Here is a 27,185-nt window from a genome sequence, read left to right on the forward strand (position 1 = left end):
CCACAACACAGACCCTTGGCCATCCCCCCAGTCCTGGATGTTGTGGAGGATGTTTTCCTCTAATCCAACTTGACCCCTGATGCCCTTCCTCCAGCTCCCAGAAAACCAGACAAGTACTACAGAGTCCCTGACTCACACAAATATCTTTTTAAAAATTCTACAGCTGACCCTGAGGTCATTTCTCAAGGGCCAAAAGGGATTAAAGCAACCTCTGCTAAGAATCTCACCCCCTCAGACAGGGATTCCCGAGCATTGTACAGATGGGGTAAAAAAGTATACACTTCAGCTACTCTTGCTATCAGGGCACTGAATTGTCAGTTCCATATGCTAAAATTTCAGCAACATACCTTGGAACTCCTTAAACAAAAAATGTTTTCCTTTCCTGCTTAGGCAGAATCTAAAAATTTACAAGAGTTAATGCATTCTGCAAATCAAGTATCTAAACACACCTTGCACTGTGGTTTTGATGCCCTAGAAGCTTCTTGCAGGGCAGCAGTCACTGGATCTGTCATTAGAAGGCATGCATGGCTTAAGGAACAGCCCCTGCCAGACCATGTCAAATCTAAATTGTTGGATGCCCCTTTGCACAAAGATAATTTATTTGGCACTAAGGCAGAAGAGGTCTTAATTAAGATGGGAGAAAAAGCAAAATCTATGCAAACAGTTACGGATTTCTTGCAGGCCCAGCCCCCTAGGTTCAGCAGGCATTGTCCTTCCAAACACTGGTCCTTTCCTGTTCCCAATAAACCAGCCCAGCTGAGGCCCCATAGAAATAGACCCCCCCCCCAGACAGTAGCCACAGGGAATGCAGAGATCTAAGCAGTGGACTACCTCCACTTCAAAACCAGGGAGTTCTAAGCCACCCCCTTATGGTAAGAACTCACAATGACTCACCTTCTCCACCCCCTCCCTCTGTCCACCTTCACTTACCCCTAAGAGGAAAACTCTCCTTTCTCTCATGCACCTGGGCCACCATTACCAAGGACCACTGGGTTCTGAACATTGTGTTTCAGGGATACAAATTTTCTTTCCACACCCTTCAAACCCCAAAAGGGTTCCCAGATCTACCACCAAATCAGTGGGCAGAGGCTCAAAAGCAAATCCTTTCCCTGCTCTCTATGAGGGCAGTAGAGCATGTTCCTGCAGAACAGATAGGCCAAGGTTTCTACTCCAGACTATTTCTGGTACCCAGAAAAGAGGGCACCTGGTGCCCCATCCTCAATCTTCCCATTCTAAACACCTTCCTGGTGATCCCAAAATTCAAAATGCTCACCTTCCAGGAGCTGCTACCCATGCTCTCCAAGGACTCTTGGCTAGCCACCATAGCGCTAAAAGAGGCCTACCTCCACATTCCTATCGGGGAATCATGCAGGATACATCTCCACTTCAGGGCAGGATCTCAACATTTTTAGTTCTCTCTGCTTCCCTTTGGCTTATCTGCTGCTCCCAGAGTTTTCACAAAATGTCTGGCTCCAGCCATTGCCTTTTGCAGACAAAGAAATATTCAGATTTACCCATATGTCGATGACTGCCTTATTCAGGCAGTCAGCCAGGAAAAGCTGCTCAAGCACCTGGCCTTTTTAAAGACCCTCCTAACCTCTCTAGGATACACAATGAATGAAAAGAAATCCAAGCAGGTGCCTTCCCAAAGGATAATCTTCCTGGGAGCAAGTCTGGATACAGCATCCCAGCTGGCATACCTTACACCACAGAAACAAATTTTCCTGACAACCTACATCTCTCAACTAGCCACCAGGCCCCAGCTAACTGCAAGGAAGATCTTGCAATCTCTGGGGTTCATGGCATCTTGCATACTAGTTATTCCATATGCCAGACTGCATATGAGGAAACTTCAGTGGTACCTAAAGAGCCTTTGGTGTCAACAGTCTCAAGACCTGGAAACTCTTCTACCTATAATTCCTTGCCTCAGAAAAGATTTTCTTTGGTGGGCAACAGGATGCTCCCTCAACAAGGGACTGCCTTTTTCCCCACCCCCCCGCCACCCAGACCCTCACCACAGATGCATCAGACTATGCATGGGGTGCACTCCTGGATGGCTTGCGCATACAGGACCAATGGAGTCCACAGCAAATCCCTCTGCACATCAGTCAAAAAGAGATGATGGCTGTGCAGCATGCCTTGATAGCACAGCAAGCCCCGTCTCTCTCAAGGGGCTGTCCTGATCAAAATGGACAACACCACTGTGGTGTGGTACATCAGCAAGCAGGGAGGGACTCACTCCTACACTCTATGCAGGCTGGCCATGACCCTTGGGCACACAGTCTCTGCCATGCAACTACACCTGCTAGCACAATTCCTATCAGGCTCTCTCTCAACTTTCAGGCAGATCAATTAAACAGAAATTTTCTGGACCCACATGAGTGGCAACTCAACAGCAATACCTTCACCCTAGCAACTCAAAAATGGGGAACCCACGAAGGTCAACCTCTTTGCCTCCCAAACCAACCATCAGCTCAGCAAATTCTGCATCAGAGAGCATCACTGCATGGCTTGAAAAGTGGATGCTCTGTCCTTCCTCTAGGGCAGTCTATCAGTCTATGCCTTTCCTCCCCTACCTCTCATCCCCAGGGTACTGCTCAAAATAAGGTAGGAAAAACCAAGGACCATTCTTATAGCTCCAGACTGGCCCTGGCAACACTGGTACCCCTTACTGCGCAGCCTGTCCCAGCTGCGTCCATGGCATCTTCCTCAGATTCCAAACTTCCTGACCCAGAGGGAAGGGGAAGTCATGCATCCTCAATTGCAGACACTCATTTTGGCAGCTTGGCTTATTCCCTAACGCCAAACCAATCTGCCAACCTCAGTAAACAGGTTCTGGATGTTATCCATGAGGCCAGACAGCCTAGCACCAGAAAGTCTTATGCTGATAAATAGAAAAGGTTCTACAACTGGATCCAGGCTAAGGGAGCCAATACAGCACAGAATTCCTTCCCTGTCATCCTGGAATACTTAGCTGACCTACTACACAGTGGCCTCTCTTTCTCCTCTATAAAATTTCATGCCTCTGCTATTTCTGCTCATTTTCACACTGAGCAGCCCTTTTTCTCACACCCTTTGATCAAACGGTTCCTAAGAGGGGCTAGCAACACCAGCTTGGGACCTTAACTTTGTATTGCAAAAGCTCATCCTGCCCCCTTTCGAACCAGTTTCTTTTGCAGAGCTAAAATGTATCTCCTGGAAGACAGCATTCCTTCTGGCCATCACTACAGCCTGAAGAGTCTCTGAGCTGCAAGCACTGATGGCTGTGGAACCCTTCATCATCTTCCATGCAGACAGGGTATCACTCAGAACTAACCTATCCTTCATGCCCAAGGTGATGTCCACTGTGGCTCTCAACCAATCCATTCATTTGCCCACCTTTTTTCCTAATCCCCAGAACAAGGAGGAAAGGATTCTTCACTCTCTAGATGTGCACAGACAGCTCATATTCTATCTAGACAGGACTAAATCCTTCATAAAGTCTGATCAGTTGCTGGTTAGCTTTGCCACTGGAGCAGAAGGCAAAGCCATTTCCAAATGGCTAGCACACTGCATCCATTTCTGCTACAAGCAGCATGGAAATCCACCCAAGGGGGTCAGGACACACTCCACCAGAGCAGCCTCCCCCTCTGCAGCTTTTCTTAGAGGTGTCCCCACCAGGGACACCCTGGAGGCTGCTACCTGGACATCTGTTCACACTTTTTCCAAGCATTGCCACCTGCATCTCTTCTCCAAATCCAGGGCAAGGTTTGCCTCTGCAGTTTTGCAGGGCATCCTAGCCAACCCCTAGTTTCCTTTACTACCTCCACCCATTTCCTCAGCTTTGGGAATCAACCCAAATGTGATGACTGCAACAGTGAAACACGAAGAACATAGTACAGTTGTGTACACTTACCATAAATGTAGATGTTCGAGTGTATTCACTTTTGCAGTCCTGGTTTCCCTCCCTCCATCCCCCTTTCTTCTCTTTCTCCTTTTATTACCATTCTTCCTTATTTTTCCTCCTTTTCTTACAAGGGACATATTGGTATTTATTTTCCACTGGTGGTGTTCTTCCACCAGAGCCTGGCCTCCTTCTTGGGGGCTCCTGACAGGTTAGGGCAAGAAAAACTGATGTCATGGCGTTGGCTGCCTTACTTTATACTACGGACGACCTGACATCGGTCCCCAAGCGACAGCAACCAACGCAGAAAAACTACATCTCTGGTATTCTGGCCAGCCGAGGGCTACTCTGGCAGGGATAACCCAAATTTGATGGCTGCAACAGTGAATACACTCGAACATTTACATTTATGGTAAGTGTACACAACTGTACTTTCCTGTTTCTTTATCAACAATGAGCTTTTACTGATTGGATAATTGATGATAGTTGTTATATTTAAATGGCAAAAAATCAGTTTGGAATTACATCTGATGAAGCAGTGTCTCTGTGAAAGTGGTCATGTCTGTTTATGGAATAAAGTAAGTTTTTACTCTACATACTGGATTGCCTGGCCATTTCTGAGTCAACTTTGTTTTCTTGGAGACTACAGTTTTTCCATAATATTAGTTTATGCATAACTCACTATTTATCTTATATATTTTTTGTCTCTTTCTCATTTTACATATCACTGCCCTTTCTGGTACTACTATTTTGACATCTAGAATTCTTATTTTTTTCATTTTTTAAATAATTCCTATTCTAGAACATCTTATTTCTTCCTACATAATCTTCCCCATACTGCCATTATTCTTTTCCTTTTTTCCCCTTTGTTGCATTTAGTATCAGATAAGCAAAAAACATCTATTTTTATTTTTTACACCATTCCACCACCCATACTTTTATATAATTTATACTGCTCTTCACATTTAGTACTAAAATTCATATATCATCTTTCTTTTTCCATTTTATTTCCATCTTATTTTCTTTTCCTTCTCCTAAGTCTCCTATCAAATGATTTTTCTCTATCTTGTTTCCCTTCCTCCATTTCTCCCTCTTCTTCCCTTTCACTTTCTAAAATTGCGGATCTGTTACCTCCCTGTATGTTAACAATCTCTATTTGAACTATGTGTTTTTTCCAACTACCCTTGCAGTGTTTAAACTTTCTTCAGTACCCTCTTCCCCCATACCAACTTCTCTTTCAGCATCTTCTTAAGTAATATTTTCTGCTGTTGGTCTTTATTCTGAACTTTCATATTCATGTAATCTTTCATTGGCTAATATGGGAAAAACAAACCAAAAGTGCCAAAATAATTTACATTTTCTACAAATAGGCTTGCAGTTTCTGTATGTTTCCTATCTCCACATTGGCCGCACCTTCATTTGTCACAGTCTTCTATTAAATGAGTTTCAGCCCCTCAGAAATAAAATTCTTTAGGGTGGTCCCAGTACCTAACAAATCCCCTCTAACCACTCACAATTATTGTATTTAAAATAAATTTAAATTTTCACATACTTAATAACACATTTTATTATCCATAGTTTTTATCTCCCAGTCTGTACATTTCTTTCATCACATATTTTTTAACTTCATGCACTGCACTACATAGTGAAAGAAAAAAGCGTTTTAACTCATGCTCATCCATATCTGAAATCCTAAGTTGCTCATTTATTTTATTTTTAGCTGTAGTTGCAAGTTCTGAAATAGTTGTCCCATGGTACTACTGTATTTCTTTTTCCAGTCTTTGTCTCATAATTTTTCCAGCAAGTTAAAGCTTTCAAATGTCACTTCATAAAAAAATTTCAGCTTCCAATTGAATTTATGATTTTACATTTTTAATGTCAAACAATGTCATTCCTGCTCATTGCAAACATTTTTACTTTTTATTCTTATCACTGGGCATCATCTCAGTATCTGTTGAGAAATGCAAATGTTTTTCCCGTCAGTGCCTTATATTCTTTCTTGCCTTTCTGTATCTATACTAACCACTTTCTTGTAAAACAAAACCCTGTTGAAGAGGTAAACCTTTAACTTGGCTACTCAACCAGCCAAGAATACCCTCATTGTTTTCCCTTTACCAACTGTTGCCTCTGTTTCTAATTATGTTTCTTCCTCCTATAATACAGTCTCCAGCATGTCACTCCATCTCACTTCTTCTCCTTCCTTTGGCTGTACCTGGTTCATTAAATCTACCAGCAAATATCTGATTTTAATGTACAAAATGGACTGGTTTAAGCCCAAGGTCTTTTTCAGTGTAAAACACATCAGTACATTCCCCTTCTTATATACCATCACATATTGCTATAATTATATCTCATTAAACAATTATTACAAATGTTCATTAAGACCAGGTGGAAACAATCCCCCCAACTTTACTATCCAGGACTTCTCTTTTTTATTAAAAATATTATGTCAGCCACTTTTCATTGATCTATGTCCCAACACCCTATCAATAATAGTAAATTTAAACATTGCTGTTTTGTGTATAATGATATGTTTATACAAGGCATTAGTCAGATATTTATTTCTAATGCTAATCATATATTCTGAAATATGCAATTTTAATGGTCAAGAAGTTTGCCCTATGTAAAAGACTGTGCGAGAACAGATAGCCAGATAAATAGCCCAATCACTATTACAATTACCAAACATTCTGATAGAAAAAACCCTAGATGTGTTTGCACTTGAAAATTCCTTGGTGGAACATAAAATGTACAAAATGAACAGTGGCCACAAGGATAACAACCCACCACTTGTGTACCATCTATGGTAGTTTGTATAGGCTTTATCAAGGGTGAAAAATGTTTATAATGGCTAAAATAACTACTTAAAGTTTTCCCCTTCTAAAAGAAAAAGAGCATCTCTGGCCTAACCACTCACCTAACCTGTCATCTGTCAATAGAATGTCCCAATGTTGTTGTATCATATCCAAAAATCTACGAGTGTTTCTGCCATAAGTGGTAGTGAATCTGATTTTGTTGCTAGAGCAAGGGCCCCTCTCTTTATATTTCTGAAGCTCCCTTCTAGAATATGATTGTACTTCCCTACTTGTCTGCCTAACCTGTGCTAAGGAATACCCACGTTCAACAAAACGACCTATAAGGTCATTATCAAAATGTATATATTCTTCAGTATTGGAACAAATCCTATGTATTCTCATAAACTGTGATTTAGGTATATTCGTTGTTATATGTTTAGGATGACAACTGGATGCGTGGAGTAAAGTATTGAAATTATGGGTTTTTCTGTATAATGTACTAGACAAAGTGCCATGCGATTGTTTAGACACTTTGACATCTAAAAAAGAAATGGCTGTATTATCATAGTTTACTGTAAATCTGATATCCCATTTATTTTCATTCAAATATTGAACAAATTCCTGTAAATATACCACATCTGACTTCCGCACCATCCAGCAGTCATCCAAAAACCTACGCCAGATATCAATCTCATCAAGAAAAATATTATGATTTATATCATAAATTTTTATCTGTTCCAAATACCCCATAAAGAGGTCAGCATATATGGGTGGAAATGATGCACCCATAGCTGTACCCTTCAGTTGCAAAAAAAATATGGTATTGAAGAAAAAAAACATTTTTGGATAACACATGCTCTGTTAAGCATAACAAGAAGGTATTGACACCAGGGCTATATAAAGCCATTTTATGTAGCCAATACTGTAAAGCACATAAACCAGCACATGCTTAGCTTTTCAAAACCCACCATTCTACTAACTTCACTTTTTGTGCTATTCACACTCAGTGATGCTTTACTTATCTTAAGCTTTTACTTTTTTTTTTTTCTTCATTTCATCTTTTGGCCTCCTTTTTCTCCTCTACACCCTTCCTCAATAGAACCTTTACATTTTTTTCTGACTGAGAACTCACATCTACCTCTTTTTCTTCTTTTCATTTCTAATACTCCAAACCTAGTTTCCATTTGTGTAAGTGTTTCTTTTTCATGTACTAGTTTGTGGACTTCCTCTAGAATATTTATTTCTAGATTTTTATCTTGTATATTGTCACCCTCACCCCCACCTCATCCTTACATCTGTCTTTTCCACCCTTTCTTGCATAAAAACTTGCTCTTCTCCCTCATTTCCTCGCTTTGTCATTCTTCATTCGTTTGTGGACAGTCAAACCAGAAATGCTACTCATTTCAACATTTTCTACAGTATGGTTTACACTTTTTCTAGAATGTCCAAACTCCACACACTGCCCACGCCTTTTTATACAATCCTGGATTAAATATGATTCATCTCCACAGAAAGGACATTCTTTTGGCTGTCCCCACTACTTAGCATTGCCTTTTTTTTCCATTCATTATCATCACATTAGGGGCATGCTGCAGTTTATTTTCTGTTTTTAAAGTTTCATAGACTTCCCATCCCCCGTCCTTACTTTCCTGTCATTCACACTTTATAATATAATGCACATCCAGATACAACCCTAAATATTTAATTCACTTTTTTTTCTATTAGTTGTTTTAAATTGTAAAAATGATTTTCTTTTTAATTGCAAATTTAAATTTTTGTAAGCATAGTCCTTCAAGGAGAGAAATTACTTCTCCTTTCACATTCATTAACAACTTTTTCTACTAGTGCAAATATTTCAAAAATAATTTTACAGTAAGGTTGTCTTAATGCCCTATGTCAGATAAACTAAATTCTAAGGGTGTAACAATAATGTCTTCATCCTTTGCTTTCACTCTTACACAGGGCTTTTCCTCCATCTGTAACAGCCCAGTCTTTCTCCACTGCAACTGCAGATCTTCTTTGTTCTACAGTGTATAACTGGAAGCTGCTACTGCTGCTGCAGAAGTTTTTACTCTGGAAAGAGTTCTGATGTTCATCATATTGATCATTGCTTCAGTAGCCTTAGCTTATATGGGTTATATCCTGCTAAGGATATAACAGCCAGCCACCTTACAAACCTTCAGGGGCGTACGTGTCACACACCCAAATTGTCCAGCAGGTTGAGCTGAGCTGACTAAAAGACAGGTTTGGACATGAAGCCCTCCAGAGGTTTACTGCCACTGAAGAGTAAGCTCTTCTGAGGCTTTTGACGATCAATGGTCAGCTTGTGATTTCCTTTGCTGACAAGTTATATTTTCTTAATTGTATTGATGCTTTATTACTTTCCTCCTCAGGAAAGTTATTTTAAAAGCTAGTAGTGTTTTTCTTTTAATGGACTGTCCAAAGACTATAATGTACTTTTAAACTGAGCGCTCATTTTTAATATCAGTTTAAAAGTAGTGTAAAGTAACCAAAATCATTTTTTGCGTGTAGAAATTGTGTTTATTTTACTGTTGTGGGGCTGGCATAGTGTTTTAAAGTGATTTTTACTGCATTTTTCTATCAAAAAAGTAACTTTCATGGACTGGTAGTGTTTTGCTGGCAATTGCCTCTTTCCTGTGAAAAAGGCACCATTTTCAGCTTGATCATCGAACAGACAACCAGTCACATGGCCGGTCCTTTTTCCAGCCATAAAATGAAAACATTTAGCTAACAGCCACCACAGCAGGGAGGTGGGTGACTCTACTGTGGGCATTTGGTGTACCACAGACCACTCATCTTTTACTCCAGATCCTTCTGGTGTAGCATCTACAGCCACTATGAACAGGGGGTTAGCTGCATCATTTGCTGTTGTTGGGGGTTGTTCAGTGGACAGGGGAGAGAGGGTCTAGGAGAGAGAGAGAGCAAGGAAATGTTTCCTGTTGTGTCAGAATGCTATGCCAATTCCTGGGACAGCACCTGCTGCCATTAGTAACATGGATGGCCTCATTTTTCTTCAGAAAGAAAAAGAAAACTAAGCATGTATTTACTCCTTCTCTATTTCTTTGTATAGCAGTAGTACTGGGTTTGGCTCAAGGTTCAGTTTAGGCTGTTGATACTTCTTGTAAAGTAGTTTCTGGTAAAAGAAAGATGGATTACAGTTTTTCCTGAAGAGATTCAAGATTCTGAATCTGAAATGGATGACACAGTGACAGATACAGGGTTTTTTCTTCAGATTTCTGATTCAGACTCAAAGGAGAGCTCATTTTCTGATTTTTTCCATGTGGGGATTCTCTTTTTTTCTGTCAGACTGTTGCTAAAATGTGCTAATGTTTTTAGTGAAAGAACACTGAGGTTTCTCAGTCCCTCAGAAAATACTAGAAATTGTTACAGAAGTATTTTCCAGAACCCATACCCATTCCTCCTATTCTGTCTGCTTTAGAAGATGTGTGTGTTACTGGCTGCAATTTTCCTGAAAGCCAACCTGCTGCTTCTAAAAAAGGCAGATATTGTATGCATAAAATATTTTATATACTATTCCCAAACCTGACTCAAGATGCTGTAGTTGTAGTTAATCCCACTGCTGCTAAACACTTGGTTAATTCCAATCCTAATCTTTCTGATGAGGATGGAAAAATTATTGATAGGTGTGAGAAAAGAGTATATTCTGCAACTTTTTTCCAGGCATTTAATTTGTCAGGCTCATATGTTAGTTTGCTGTGACAAATTCAGAAAGTATGAAAAATGTTTTATCTCCAATTTCTTCTTGCAACGAAAAATCTGCTTTAAATAACTTAGGCCACTACTCATGGTTTATAGTGTATGTATGACACTGTTGATACTTCTTCCAAGGCTATGGCTGCTGGTACTGTTTTGATGAGGTTTGCATGGATACAGTCTCCAAACCTCCCAGATGTTAAAAATTAGATTTTAAATTCTCCCTTGGTTAAAATTGTGTTTGGCCAAATGGCTTCAGAGGTGATCTAAAAGTGTGATAAAAAAGGCAGTCTGATCCAGGGAATCTTTAAGACTTGTTAGCCATTCTTTTTCAAGCTTTCTAATGGATCCTGTAAATCCTGATCAAATTTTAGTATGAAATAAAATAAACAGTCCCAGCAAAATACAGTTAAACAGATGATCTGTTGTTGTCCTTTTCATTCTTCCTCACCTTATGGGTTTAGATCCAACTCAACCACATATTCCTGACTTTTCAGACTTTGTATCCACCTCTTGAGCTCCTCCCTCTTCCCATAATGCTCCTTTCCATCCCCATTGCCTCAGATCTCGTCTCAATGGAGACGTCATCAGAATAATAAAAGCATCACATTGCTAGTGGGAAACAACTAGAATACCATGTGCTAGTCTGGCAGCTAAGATTGGATGCTGGGACCCTCCCAGGACTTAATGGTCATCTTTCATTGGGGTCTATTTTTAAAAATGCATTCAGCTAAGTTGTAAGAAATTGATTGTAAGAAATTGATTTTAAATACATACTTGTAATTGTGTGGCTTTGATGGATATTGTATAAACTAAGGAATCATGTAAAGGAGATGCATTTTTTTATTTTACATTTTTGGTATCACTATAAGATAATTTTAATATAGAGTTTGAAACAAATTAACATATAGCAAGTAATGTCATCAAACTGATTGATTAACTTGTGTTTGAGTATATCTAAAGTACTGTGATGTGCTGATAGATTAACTTGTGTACTGTGATGTGATGCTTTTATTATTCTGATGAAATCTCCGTTGAGATGAAAGTGCTCAATAATAAATTTTTATGCTAGAGTTTGGCTTGTGTTTATTGGGAAAGCTGTTGCCGAGGTGCTTTCTTGGTTATTTGTCCCTATTACACTTTGGTCCCTGCTACTTGATTTGTATTCCTTTATATTAACATCGCTATTCTTTTTCTGACTTAAACAAAAAAATTTCTTGTAGTTTATTCTTGTTGTTTTACTTTTTTTGGAAAGTGACTCTACCATTTCAGATAAAGCAATAGGTTTTAAGAAGTACACTTCTTGTGGGCATAAAATCCCAAATTCATATACCCACAAGGAGTGCATGTACTATCTTGGAGCCAGACACTTGGACATTGCTTGTATGATCTGCTCCACCTTTAACCCAAGAGCCCTGGCAGATGGACATAACAAACTTATTCTAAGGGAATGCTGCTCACTACATCTTCTTTAGGGGCTCAACCCCCCTCCAAAACTAGTAAATCTGCTCCTCTGGAGCCCAGGAAATGCTCCCCTCTGAAATCCCCCAGGCCTTCCTCAGAGCCTACGTTAAAAAGCATAAAAACTTCAGATCTGGCATAATTGGATCAAAAGACTTAACAATCAGATCTGAAGCCTTTGGATCCTAAGGCTTTGGCTCCTGTAGTTATAAAAATAAGTCCTACAGTACCACCCTTGGATTCTAGGTCCTCTGTTCTGAAACTAGGTGCTTCATATAGGAATCTTGCACCAGACTTTGTTATAAAACTAATTTCACCCACCCTGCCTGCTGAATTGTTTCAGATTCCAAAGAAGCATTCCAGGTCACTTTCAACCTCTTCCTCTAGGTCCTCCAGAAGGTTGTCAAAGGTGAATGTGGATATAATGCAAAAATGTGTCAGAGCTCAGATCCAGATTGGGGTCTTGCCAGCTCCATCCCTATTAGATCTGTGAGTATGCTAACCACATCAAAAAACATTTTATTTCCTTCTCTGATCCATCCACTGGTTTTGGAGTCCCAGGATACGAGATCCTCAAGAGGTCAGGTGTCAGATCTACTCTGACTATATATCCCGGCTATTTCTGCTCCAATATCCTTGGATCAGAATGGGTCTTATAGCCAAAGTGTTGGCATTGGGTCCTAGAAATAGGATTGGCTCTGATTTTGTGAGAGCCATCCCTTTCCCTCGGAGCCTTGGCCCTGGATAGTTTGGATCCAGTTCTACCCTCAAGGAGCAGATCCAAGGGAGGTTGATATTTACTTTCATCAGGAGTTTCGGATCTGACAGGGTATGCTGAACCCTGTCTGGGTCTCTTGGCTTTCGAGGTGGTGGAAAGGGCTTTTTCTCTGCACAGAGAACTGCCCTTTTCTCTCATTTGTTCCAAGCTCTGAGTCAATCACACCTACTCCACAGTGACAGCTGGTTCCAAAAAGTGTCTAACTAATTCCACTAGAGGAACTCCCCTTCTCTTCCGACACCTCTCCTGAACACCCCAATGAGGCGATGGATGGAAGAGAATGTGCAAAAGAAGACACATTGACTCCTTGATGGGAGTCTCTCACACAGGATACTGATTTTGATGAAGGAGAGGGATCCCACAGATGACCACTAGATGATAACTCCATGTACATATTTTGGAAATCCCAAAACAAAAAGGTAGCTGGTCTTCTCAAAACCCCTTACTAGAAGAATCAGTATTTTTGGAGGCTTTTGGTTCTGGCCTATTATGTCTTGGGTTACCCCCACCCCCGGCAGATAAACTTATTAATTTGGTTTCCCACCAGGCTTGGAAGGAACCGGATACCATCAAACCGATTCCCAGAAAACCCAACAAATTATTAGCCCTGCCAAAAGATATACCCGACTGGAGCAAAGGAGTCCCAGTTGATGCTATGGTGGTTGTGACAGCCACCAAGAAAGAGGTAGCAGAACAAATCTGTTCTGTCCATTTGCCAAACAGGGAGTCTAGAGCATTGGACAGATTTGGAAAGTGAGTCTTTGCCCCAGCAATCTTTGCCCTGTGGTCACTAAACTACCTGGCGCACTTTACTAGGCTTCAGAGAGATTTGACCAAGGAGCTTTCAAATACTCTGAATCCATGTCTGCTGAGGACTTCAAAAGAACATCCTTGCAACTGGCCACTCTAGTCTCCATATCAAACACTTCAACGAGGTTGATCTCTCACATAGCTGAAGGTACCCCTTGAGCAGCCAGTTTAGGCATTGCCATAAGGACACATGCCTGGATGTGACTATGAGACTTTGTGGGGCCTTTTAAGACATCCTTTATCAACGCACCATTTGATGGCACTTCCATGTGTAGGCTATCAGTAAAAGAGATGCCCACAGTGAACAAGATGGAAAGACTCTGTCTGCCATAGGAATCAAGTTTTCTCCACCTCAGTGAACCTTTTCCAGGAATCAGAGAAGATGTGGTTCCAAAAATCTCAGGGACCTTTCCAAGATCTGTACGGTGATAATTTCTCCAGAGGCAGAGGAGGAAATTCTAATGGAAGACGTTGTCTTAGAGACAGAAGAGGCCTGCAGAATCAGGGCTTCAGGGACTCTTTTCCAGACAGACCATTTCAGTGCTCTTGTAGTGCTGCCTGACTTTCCAACTCTGGAGGAAGTTTGGGATTGTCCTTGCACCCAGATGCCTGGGCAAGTATAAAACAAGTTTCACGGGTGCTAATAATATCCTTATTACATACCATTTTCCTTCTCCCATCCTACAAACAGAAGAAGCTTCCTGACATTCAACCCATCAAAGGAAGGCAGCAGCACAAGGAATTCAGAAACTACTAGACAAAAGAGTCATCTAAAAAAAATAGGATTCAGTGCTTACTCACACTTGTTTTTAGTACCAAATAAAATTAGGAACATCAGACACATTTTGGATCTAAGCAAGTTGAATCGGTATGTGAATAAATCAGATTTTTGAATGGTCACAGTACAGTCATTACTACCCTTTATTCACAAGGACAATTGAATGTGCTCAACACATCTTCAGGATGTGTATTATCATATCAAAATAGACAGGTGATCCAGAAGTTATTTACGCTTCTGGCTGGGAGCCAGTCATTACCAATTCAGAACCCTGCCCTTTGGACTCACCACTGCTCCCAGGGTGTTTACCAAATGCATGGCAGCAGTACCAGCTCATTTTAGACTGAAAGGATTCCACGTTTCCATATCTAGATGACTGGCTCCGCATTGCCCCCTCCAGGCATCACCTTCTTCATGCAAGGGACTATGCTCCAGATTTGCAAATCATTAGGTATAACAGAAAATCATGCCAAGTCAAATGCCTGTCCAGACCCAGGAGTTCACTGGTACAGATCTAGATATGACACACAAGTAGCATCCCTACCTCCTCATCATTTTATTACTGTCAGAATCTGGGTTTATCTTCTTCTTTCCCATCCATCTCTTTTGGCAATGTCAGTACTTCAAGTACTAGGTTCCATGGCAGTAGCCATAGTGCTACTTCCTTGATATGTTTCTTTATGCGTGTTCTCTAATGGACTCTAACTGTGCAGTGGTCAATTCTGTATCAACGCCTATCCTTTCCAGTCAAGCTTACCCTAATTTGCAAACAACACATCCACTGGTGGATTAAGTCGGACAATCTTCATCTAGACAAACCAGTTATTCTACCAACCCCGATGGCCACAGGATGCTTCTCAACTTGAGGATTCTTCTCAACTTGAGGGGGGGGGCATTTCTTGGGAAGAACGGTCCAAGACATGTGGCCCCCAAGAGACCAATTTGCATATCAATGTTCTAGAGATGAGAGCAGTCCTATTTCTGTTGCAGGTTTCTCAAGATGCACTCCCCTTGAGGACTATTGCAGTTCAAACTAACAACATGCCTGTACTCTTGTACATCAGCAAGCAAGCTCAACTTTATCCCCTTTGCAGAAATGCCATGAGAGTATGGGAATAGGCTATCTCTTCAGACCACTTACTAATTGCAATGCACATTCTGGGGAAACCAACGTGCTAACGGACAGACTTATTTCTGTCAGTTTAATTACTTTAATAAAGTCATTTTCTTAAGTGCCATTGTTGGTTCTCCTTTCTTTTATTTTACTTCTGTCCATTTCTTACCCTTTTTAACAGGGTATTCTCTACTACCATTGTTGATGTTTTTCTACCTTTGCTATAACTAAAAAAAAAAAATATATATATATATATATATATATATATTTCTGTGTTCCTTTCCTTTCATCTGTAGCTTGCAGTTGTTACTATGGCTGAGAAGCCTGCAAAGTTTAAAAAATGCACTTCCTGTTGGCACAAAATTCAAAATTCATATACCCATAGAGAGTGCATTTATTGTTTAGGAGCAGCACACCTGGGTATGAATTGTATCATTTGTGCAGGGTTTAACTACCAGGGCTATATTTGACAAACAAAACAAGTTAGTCCTTAAAGGCTACTACCCCCTTTCTCCTCCTCTTCCTCTGGGGCTCAACACCCCCCCTCCAGCAAATCATCCAAGGCCCCATCTGAGCAAAGAAAAAAGATCTCTGTCTAAATCTCCAAAGACAACTTCATCCTCTAATACTCCACAAAAAATACACAGATCCAACCTCGTTTGATTCAAAGAGGAAATCTGCAGATCCTAACTCTTTGGATCTGGTATTCATTTCTAGGGGATCCGAATGGAAAGATGATGAAATCAGCAAACAAAGGAGAGTACTATTGCATAAATTTAATTCATCCTCAACTCTTGGTGAGTACCTACATGAGGTGGACCCGTTTCTTTTAAAAATCTCACCAAGGCGACACTAAAATATAGACTATATTTTATATAACATGTTAGCATATATCATAGACAGAAGTGGGTAAAATAATAAAAGACATCTGGGTGCACAAGTCCCAGAATAAAAAAATGCCCAATCCTGGTAGATGCACTGGGGCCAGGATTGGAAAAAATGACAATATTGCATCCTCAAGGAACACAAACATTCCTACAATGGGGTTAGGCCATGCTCAGGGCGAGGATTGTCCACCTATTGTAGAAGGAAGTAGTAGTCTACAAAAACTGATGGGCCAAAAAAATTATTTATTATTTATTTATTTTACATTTGGTTACCAGGAAAGTCCGACTGGACATGGGTCCCTTTTCAGCGGAGGCCTGGGGAGAAAAGCTCCACAATTAACATTTACACACACAAAAATAAGTCTTCAATTTGAATTCACACATTACAGTACATTTAGCATTATTTAACATATGACATCCAATTATATAATAGCACAAGCAATTTAAAATGTTAGTTTCAACAAAAAGTAGTTGTTTCATTTTTGCAGCTATCATTAAGCACAGCATAAGGTAGGATACAGGTAGGTATAATTATAAGAGAGGTGAGGAGAAAAGAACTATGGGGTGAAGGTGTGAATGATGAACATAAAAATTAGATGAAATGAAAGGAGAAGAGGGGTCCTAGTATTCACCTGGACTGTCACAGTTGCAGAGCCATGAGTTCAACAAATGTGATTTTAAGGACTTTTTAAATTCATGTACAGGGAGAAGTTTAAAGGTAAAGCTGTTTTCATTAGTAAGGTGTTTGTGTTTTTCATTGGGTTCAGGGGAGCTTTGAGAATTTGGTAGTGCAAGTGTGGATTCAGTAAAGAATTTGTTAAATTGGGTGGCAATATTAGTTGAGGTATCTGTAGTAGCAGGGGAAGGAGTCTTAGATTTTCCTGGCTGTAGAACATTATTAATAGCTGTCCAGAACATTCTAGAATTATGTTGATTTTTCATTTGTATCCTATGATAGTAGTATATTTTATCTGTTCTGATCATTTTTTTTGTTTTGTTTCTGAGTTCTAGGTATGTTTGTTTAGAGTTTATTGCTTTTGCTTTGAGCCAATTGGACCAAGCTTTATGTCTTGCATGAAGCAGAGATCTGGTTTCTTTGGTCAGCCAGGGTGCATAATTAGACTTCATTCTAATGGTTCTCAGTGGAGCATGGGAGTTAAGTATGTTTAAGAATGGTGAGTTGAAGTACCTAACAGCTTCATTAAGGTCGAGCTGCTTGATGGGATTCCAGTTACAGGCTTTTAGTGTTGAGATGAAGTTTGATGGGATGAAATTCTTTTTGTTATGTATTTGCTGGTGGGTGGTATGTTTTTCTAGAGTTGGGCAGTGTCTGATTATACATGTAGGTAAGTGATCACTCAGGCTGTCAGGTAGGCAGCCAGATTGAATTATTTGGGATGGTTTGTTTGACAGTATCTATTCTAGGATAGACTGTTTGTTGATTTGTCAGTTCTAGTAGGAGAGTGAATTAACTGAGTGAATCTATGAAGGTTGATATGAGTAGTGGGTATAGTTGAGTTACATGTTGTCCAGTCAATGTTGAAGTCTCCTAAGATAATGGTTTCTTGAGGGAGTGTCTCTGATGTCCAGTGGAGTAAGTTCTCAAGGGTTGATATATTATTACCATGTGGGAAGCAGCATTCAATTATATTGATAGTTTTTCTAGCATTAATTTTTAGCTTAACGAATAAAATTTTGGCAGTACCTAGGGCTGGAATTGGTATGGCTGATGTTGTGACATTTAGTTGGTCATTAATATTGCAACACCTCCTCACTTAAAGCCATAAAGAAGATAGAGTAGACTACTGATTATAAGAAAGAAATTATGTATTGTTACTATTATGCAAGAAGCCCAGAATTTTCAGACAGAATATACAAAAAGATTAACAGAGAAATTAGAGGAAAGAAAAATACTTGCACAAGAAAAACTGTTAAGTGCAAATTCATGTTCATTAATAGAACATTTTCATGAAAACATTTATATAGACTAAGAAACCTTAGGCCATTTGGAAAAGTAAGCTATGGAGGAAGTGCGAAAATATAAAGAACAAAATCTAAAGATTTTTGAAAGGTATAAAAAGAAATATGGGCATGGGAAAGAGAGATCTGATATGGTGCAATATTTATGCAAAGGAGAAAGCCAAATTAATTAATACAAAAAAACAGCCCCAAACATATTCGAAGAAAAATACAGGCAAAGGCACTGAGATATAGAAAATTTCACAATACGAAAAATAAGATCACAAAGGGGGAATGCAGAACAGGAGATTAGTAAAGAAGAAGTTAGAACCATAAAGTTATGGAATACCTGCAGAGTGAAGGATTTAGTGTAGAAAGTCTAATACAGGTTATAGCACAGCGTAATGGAACAGTGAGTTCCCCAAGTAAGGAGAAACAAGAGGAGCAGGGACATCTGAACAAGAAATATGGACATGGGAATGAAAAAAAAAGATTTAATACGGTGCAATATTTGCTTACTGTTTAACATCTGTTTATTGGGAAAGCCTGACTGGGAACAGAGCCCATTTTCAGTGGAGCCATGTGGAGAAAAGCTCCATAGCAAATTACAGTTACAAATTAACAATGTTGAAAAATACAGTAAATCATACATTAGAAGAATAAAATAGGAAGTATTAAAAAATTACCAAAGTTGCAGAAGGTAGTATAACTTAAAAAGGTTTACATTATGTAATGTTGAAGTTATATTTCTGGTTGCACATAGGACTTATTATCTTACAAGTTTAGTAATTAAGTCACTTTGTATAGCAAAGCACAGTCATTTGATTGCAGGTGTAATAAAATTTCACATTGAAGTTCAGAGCAGGTATTTCCAATTTAACAATTTAAAAAACAGCAGAGGGTCATTTAACATAGGTGTTAAAGTAAAGAAATTATACAGATTAGGAGGAGATAGTAAGTTATTAAGAAGCAGTTAAAATATTGATTGGGTTGGGAAAAATATGTGGGGGAAGATGAAGAAGAGGGGTAGTACAAAAACAGTGATTCATTTACATATGCTGGACATAAGTGGATGAAGGGTAGATTGGAGAGTGATGAAGGAAGATTAGGGTTTAGCCAGGGTTAGAACAAAAGAGAAAACAAAATTAATCAATACAAAAACAGCAGCACCCAAGATATTTGAAGATAAATACAGGCAAGGACATCCAGATATGAAAAAATTTACAATACAAAAAGTAAGAAAACAAAGAGGGAAAGTAGAAAGGAGGATTAGTAATGGAGAAGTTCAAGAAATAGAAAATGAGGTTATGGATTACTTGCAAAATGAAGAATTTAGTGTAAAAATCTTACTTTAATAACACCACAGCAGGATAGAATAATGAATCCCCAAATTAAGGAGAAACAATGGAGCAGGAAACATCTGACCATTTCCCATATGAAGATACTTTGGAACCTTCAGTAGAGAAGCAATATAAAAGTTCAGTTGGAGTTGCACAGCAAGGGAAGGAACAAGAAACTGCGACAACTCTGAAACAGTCAATGTTGTGGAGTGACAGGTTAGTGAGTTCCCATGTGAAAGGGCAGCAGATGACACAGGATGAAACTGAGGAGAATATGGCACAGGAACTTTTTGTGGAATGCTCTCAGGAAATGGAGAACAAAGAATGTGCCTCAGTTTAGAAGATGCTTTAAGTGAATAGTTGCTTGATTTGATACAGATGGATAGCCATATTAAGATCAATGAAAGAGATAGGCTGCAAAGAGTCAATAAGACCCAAAATGTTAGACGTTTGATAAAACGGTACTTACGTATTATCGCAACCACATTCAGCTCATACTTTGCTGTATGAATTAACTTTCATTCTCTTCTTTTCAGTGAAAAACTGTACACTTTTCACATCCTATCACAATATTTAATTTATTTCATTCAAAAAATGTTAATCAGTATACTAACAGCCCTTTAGCATGAAGCGTTGAGTGGTACCCATTTCTGATCCTTAACATTACTGTAAAATAAAGACAAATTAAAATGGGAAATCTGTGCTTTGCGTACCATTATGTCTGGTTTCACTGTGGTCGATAACCTAATATAACTTCACTTTCTATACAAATTATAAACATAGCTCCTTTATCCTGTGACCATCTGCTCTGTAAGTGAGCCGGCGGGTTTAAATGTTGGTACGTTTGTAACTTAACCCTTGGTTTGTAATCTGTACACTGCATCGTTGTATGTTTTATTGATTGTAAACAAACTCCAAATGATTCAGACTATTTACTGAAGAGGAAAATAAATTTTCTGACAGGATGTGAAAAGTGTACGCTTTTTCAGTGAAAAGAAGAGAATGAAAATTAATTCATGCATCAAAGTATAACTTGAAGGAAACGTCTAATTTTGTGACCTTTTGGAACGTGGTTATGATAATATGCAAATACTGATAAAATAAATGAGCACAGTAGACAGGACTATTCATAGAAACTCATGTGATATAACAGAAGTAAATAGAATATATTACCGTGCAGCTAAATTAATAACAGATAGTCTTAACACAAAAACACAGGCAGTAAGGGAAAGGAAGGGGAGAAATCAAATGCCATCATGGAATTATTGAATAGAGAAAACTACAAAGCAATTAAGACAAAGTGTCGCTGTTGGTAGAGTGCAGATGAGGGAACAGATCAACAAAAATACTCAAAGACAGACATAATAAAAACAACATGCAACATCAGAACAAATCACGATCTGTCATATACTGTTGCAAATAATAAACTAAAGATATTATCACAGGCATAAAAACTTAGAAGATATGCAGATAAATATAAAGTACAAACTAAGCAATTTATTGATGACCCAAAAAAGTTTTATAGAGAATTGGGAAACAAGGCAAAAGGAATTGAAATACCATCAAAAAAGAAGTAGACACATTTTGGAGAAGTATCTATGGAGATCTTGTGGAACATGACAAAGTTGCTGAATGGATAGAAGAAGCAAAAGAAGTTCAAATGTAAAGGATATGAAAAGGGATGAAATAATAGCCAGAGAAATTGAAACAAAATTAAGAAAAGCTCCTAATTAGAAAACCCCAGGCCCAGATGCACTGTCTAACTTCTGGCTAAAAGTATTAGCATCTTTACATGAAGATTTAACCATGAGTATAAGCTATGTATATGCACACCCCAAACAGATAACAACCTGGTTAATAACAGGAAAAATAATACTCCTCCTTAAGAGCAAATCTGGAAGCTATTATAAAAACTATAGACCAATGACTTGTCTTCCGACGATGTATAAACTATACACTGGAATTGATGCTGATAGAGTTTATAGTCATTTAGAAGAAAACCCAGTCATGGCAATAGAACAAATGAGTGTCATATGGAACAAAGGATCATTTATTGTTAAATAAATTCATAATGGAGAACTGTAAGAAGGGGAAGAATCTATGCATGCCATAGATGGACTACAAAACAACCCATTTGACATTATCTCACATTCATTGCTAAGAATGCTTTACAAATATATAAGATACACCCTTCTCTGATCAATTACATTACAGTGACCATGAAAGAGTGGCAAACCACTTTGTATTTAAGCCATGGTAAAGGACAAATTATAATTCCAGGGATAAAAATTCAAAGGGGGATATTTAAGGGTGATTCTTTGTCACTACTGCTCTTTTGTCTTGCCCCTTAAGCCATTAAGATGTCTACTTAACAGATTAGGTTTTGGCTACAATTTAGCTCCCAGACAACAAAGTGTAAAGAGTTCTCATCTTCTTTTTGTGGATGATTTACAACTATAAAGCTCGTCAGATGAGGAACTGAAAGCACAACTGCAAATGGTCAAAACTTTCTCAGATATAAGAATGTCATTTGGTCTTGATAAATGAACAACATCAACCTTTAAAGCAGGAAAGCTGCAGCACCAAAAAATATTCTGGGACAGTGCTCACCAGTGGGAGTGGGGAGCCTTGAGCAGCCTCTCTGTCCCTGAAGGAGTGATCTCAGCACAAGATCTAGTAGTAATTGGTCGTTTTGGACCATCTGTAGCTCTTTTGAAGTTCCCTGTATAAAAATCTGCGTTTGTGCGGCTTTGCGCGATTGTGCACATAGCTCAGCACCAGTTAAACAAGTTTAAACTATTTCTAGCTCCGCCAAGTCTGCTCTTCAGTTTTTCCCTTAAAACCACTCTACCTTCAATAAAATCAGTCTATTCTCTATCTGAAAAGCCCAGCACTTGCTCCTAAAGCATTTTTACACAGGTAAAGCACTCTTAAACAAAAGAAAGCACTACATCCACCTACAATCCCCTTGAGTACCCATTTCCCTTTAGGTCCTTTCTGACTCAGTTACTCAGCAATCCCTTACACTATTCTAGCATGTCGAGAGGTCAATTACTGGCGTCCTCTCCAGTTCAGCTGGTGAATCTGGGAATCTTGAGGCAATGTTACAACTGCCTCATGTACACAGACAACCCTCTCCTCCTCCCAACAAATACAAATATATGTGGGAGATGCAACTATATAGCCAAACTGGAGGCTGAGCTCTCTCGACTCAGTACTGGCAAGACCAGTCAGGAGGAGAAGGTAACCACACACACCACAAACCCAGTCTCACATAGACCAAACACAACTGCAAACCAAACACATAAACCCACAAAGACATACTTGGAGGCTCTAATTAAAAATCTACCAAAACAGCAGAGGCCTCCAAAGCAAACATCCAAGAAACCACTACCTCAAAACATAGCACATGCAACACATATTTCTCAAAGTCAGTGTGCCAAACAGTCACAGCCCTTAAGGCCAAACAACATGCCTGATACACTTGTAATAGGTGACTCTATAGTCAGACACACTGACGTCCTGCTCACCAGACTGAACAAGGAAAAGGTTACAGTAAGCTGCCTGTCGGGCGCTAGAATCCACCACATAACACAAGCACTCAGGTCACTCCAAAGCAAGTACAAATATGACTCAGTCATTGTCCATGCTGGCGTGAATGACCTGAGACGTACCTCCTTGGACTACATGAAAAGAGACATAGAGGAGCTCTCTGATTATGTAGCCCAGGCCGGTATGACCCTGACCCTGAGCAGCATCTTACCCTCACCAAGAATGATGCCACAGTACAAAGACAAAATTATCAGCTTTAATAATTGGCACAATTACTGGTGTCATTCTAGGGGGATCCAATGTCTGTCTGCTTGGGATGACATGCTTGACAAGCCACGCTGCTTCACAAGGGATGGCTTGCACCTGTCACCCCTAGGCTTCTGGATATTGGCAAAGGCTCTTGCCACACCCATAGTGCCTTTTTTAGGCAAGGCTCAAAAGGCAAACCCACCTCTCTAGAAAAAACAAGTAAAAAAAATCTAAGGGTAATGCTGCTCAATGCCAGAAGTCTAAACCTCAAGATGCAGGCTCTCGAAACCCTCCTCAATATGGAGAGCATCGATGTCTGTGCAGTGACTGAAACCTGGTTCAAGGCTCCTGAGAGCACCCCAGCATTACCAGGTTATACCTCATATCATGCTTTTCGGCCCCATAACTTGGACCGAACCACAAAGGGAGGGGGAGTGTCCATATTCATCAAAGACACCCACACCTCCAGGTTAGTGGCAACGCACGAAGCATCGGAGACCATCCATGTGCAACTAACTGTAGGCAAAACTGCTCTACAGTTTGTAGCATGCTACAGACCACCCTCTCAAACTCAGGAACCCCACTCAGCCTTCCTGAAGACACAGGAGAGTATGAATGTCTCTCCAAATACCATCATATTGGGAGACTTCAACTACCCAAACATAGACTGGGAGCATTATTCAAGCCCCAACACCCTAGCCCAAAGGTTCCTAGAATTCATAAACTCAAATGCGATGGAACAACTAGTCACCACTCCCACAAGAGGAGATAATATACTAGACCTGATCATCACAAACATGGGGACACAATGCTCCACACCGGAAGTATACCCCTCACTGGTGAGATCAGACCATAAACTAATCTCACTGGAAATCCACATCCCTCCCCCACCCCCAGCACAAAAGACCACAGTGAGGAACTTCTCAAAAGCTGACGTAACACTTCTTAAGACTGAAGTGGTATCCTTCAAGGCCCCTGGGCCAGTGGAAACCACAGCCCACACCGCTGAATCCTTTATAAACGCTTTCTACGGACACCTTCAAGAATGTTTGGATCATGCAATCACAAATAAAACCAAGACCCTTTCCCCCAAAGGCAGGCGTCCTGTCTGTTGGACCCCAGCCATAAACAAACTTTACAACAGGAGGAGGAAGCTACTACAGGACAGAGCAAAATCCCAAAAAGGGAAGGCATCTCTGATCAGTACTAGCAAAAAACTACAATCACTCATAAAATCATCCAAGGCCAACTTTGAGAGAAAAATTGCAAAAGACACTAAAGATCATCACAAGGCCTTCTTTAGTTATGGTAGAAACCTGAGTGGAAACTCCCAGATATGCTCAGAGTTCGTTCAAAATGACAAAAAATACACTGAACCCACAGATATTGCCAACATACTGGCAGACAGGTTCAGTGCAATTTTCTCCCCCCCCCCTCCCCCCAAAGGGAGAAATATCTATCCCAGCTGAATGTAGCCTCCCTGACATCACAGATGTCCAGGTGAGAGTCACCCTCTCCAAAGCTAAAAACACAGTATCAATGGGACCAGACGGTGTCCCGGGTTGTGTGCTACATGAACTCCAAGAGGAACTAAACCCGCACATAAGGCTGCTGTTTAATCTTAGCCTTACTACAGAATATGTACTCAAAGAATGGCGTACAGCAACAGTGGCTTCACTCCACAAAGGAGATGCTTCTACGGACCCTGGAAATTACCTCCCCATAAGTTTGACGAGCGTGGTCTGCAAAGCTATGGAGAGGATCATTATGGAACTCATAAACAAAGACATTGGGGACCTACAGACACTTGATCCTACCCAATTCGGCTTTGTTAAGGGCAGATCCTGCCTTTTGAACCTGGTCGACTTTTTTGAAACAGTCACTAAGGCCATTGATGAGGGTAAGGCAGTTCACACAGCCTACCTTGACCTTGCAAAAGCCTTCGACACAATACCCCACTCGGGCATCATAGACAAGCTAACCAGCTTAAATGTAAACCCATATGTCATAAGATGGGTTGCAAACTCGCTAAAGGACAGAACCCATAAGGTCAGAATTGCTGGAGCCATGTCAGACTCTAAGCCAGTCACAAGTGGTGTCCCACAGGGCTCGGTCCTGGGACCCCTCTTGTTCGGCATTTATTTTTCAGAAGTACAAGCAAGCATAGGAGGATTGTGACTGACAAAGTTTGCAGATGACTGCAAGCTGGGCACCATAACTGATACTCCAGCGGACACTAGCATCCTTCAGAAAGGCCTCACAGAAAATGGATAACTGGTGCCAGAGCCATGGCCTTAAACTGAACGCCAAAAAATGTATAGTCATACCCTTTGGGAAAAACAAAGTACCCACAAATTACCACATAGGTGGTAATCCATTAATTACGGAAGAAGTAATCAGGGACCTAGGGACCCAAGTTGACAGTGACCTCTCATTTGACACCCACATTGCCAAGGTGGTTAGGAAGACCTTCTATATTGCCCACCTTATCATGAAAGGATTCACATCTAGATCAAGAGAGGTCATTGTGCCCCTATACTCTTCCCTTATCAGGCCCATAATTGAGTACAATGCCCCATTTGGTATGTACCTTACCCGGCACCTGCAGCAGTTAGAAAGACCTCAGAAGTACCTCACCAAGAGGATCAAGGGTCTCAAACATATGTCATATGCTGCCAGACTGAAGAAACTCCAGCTCTATTCAGTCGCATACCGCCTCCTCAGAGGAGATCTATGCCTGATGTACAAGGCCATGCTTGGACATGCTCCACCTGAAAAAATCCAAATCCACCAGAGCCATGAGAGTGAGAGACTTGAACCTCAACACAGAAATAAATAGGACATGCTGGAGGGACAGATTAATAACCCAGAGGCTCCCTACACTCTGTAACAGAATCCCAGTCCATGTTAGGCATAGCCCCTCACTGACTCTCTTCAAGAGAAATCTTGACGAGTGGATGGGAGATCGTAGGTTTACCCCGGGGGTCATCTCTGTGTCACTACTAGACAGAGGTATAGTAAACTAAACACTAAATGGGCACAGTATTATCATTCCAAGGGGTGATACTTCCTATACAACTCTTTTGTGGATTATTGGTTTTTCAGAGTTGTATCACTCCTTTTTTGGATCATTCCAAGGGGTGGTGGAAGCCACACACACTCTGGCTAGGCTTATAAATGCCCTAGGGCAGATAGCCTAGTATGAACCTATGAACCTATAATGTGATATAAAAGAACTTGAGCAAGAAGAAGTGTATAAATATTTAGGAATTGATGAAAGAACGTCAGTAAAACATAAACAAATGCAAATAAAACTTAGTAAGGAATATTTTAGAAGACTAAAATTAATATTGAAAACAGCTCTGATATCTAGGAACAAAGTCCAGGCTATAAACCCTAACTTACAGTTTTGGGGTGATTGACTGGCCCCAAAAGGCATTGGATCAGTTGGACAGGAAAACAAGAAAAATGCTTCATGCTTATCAAATGTTTTATAAAAATAGGTTTATACCAAGATTATATGTTAGCGGACCGGAGTTCCGCTGTGGTGACCCCTAACCGGGATAAGCCGAAAGACAACAACAACAACCAAGATTATATGTTCCCCTTACTGGAGGAGGTTTGGACCTCCTCAAAATTGATTACATGTATAGATCTGAAATCATAAGACTGTGTACATATCTGCTGATCTCACAAGATGCAAATGTAGTGAAATTTTTTAAACATGAGGAGAATAAGTCTAAGATTACTTCCCTGCTTAGTTTACCAGAAGTGGGTCTATATTATAAAGCCGAAAGCTCTAAAGAGTGAATACATGCACCTAGACACATAAAGATCAATGTAC

General features: G+C 40.0%; 1 protein-coding gene across 1 annotated transcript in view; it reads left to right on the forward strand.

The window, feature by feature from the left end:
• Positions 1–27,185, forward strand: part of HYDIN (HYDIN axonemal central pair apparatus protein) — a 6,673,197-nt gene that overhangs the window by 497,586 nt on the left and 6,148,426 nt on the right. The window lies entirely within an intron of this gene.

The sequence above is a fragment of the Protopterus annectens genome, chromosome 8.part0 (assembly GCF_019279795.1).
Source record: "Protopterus annectens isolate FY-2018-M chromosome 8.part0, PAN1.0, whole genome shotgun sequence".
Taxonomy (NCBI): Eukaryota; Metazoa; Chordata; order Ceratodontiformes; family Protopteridae; genus Protopterus; species Protopterus annectens.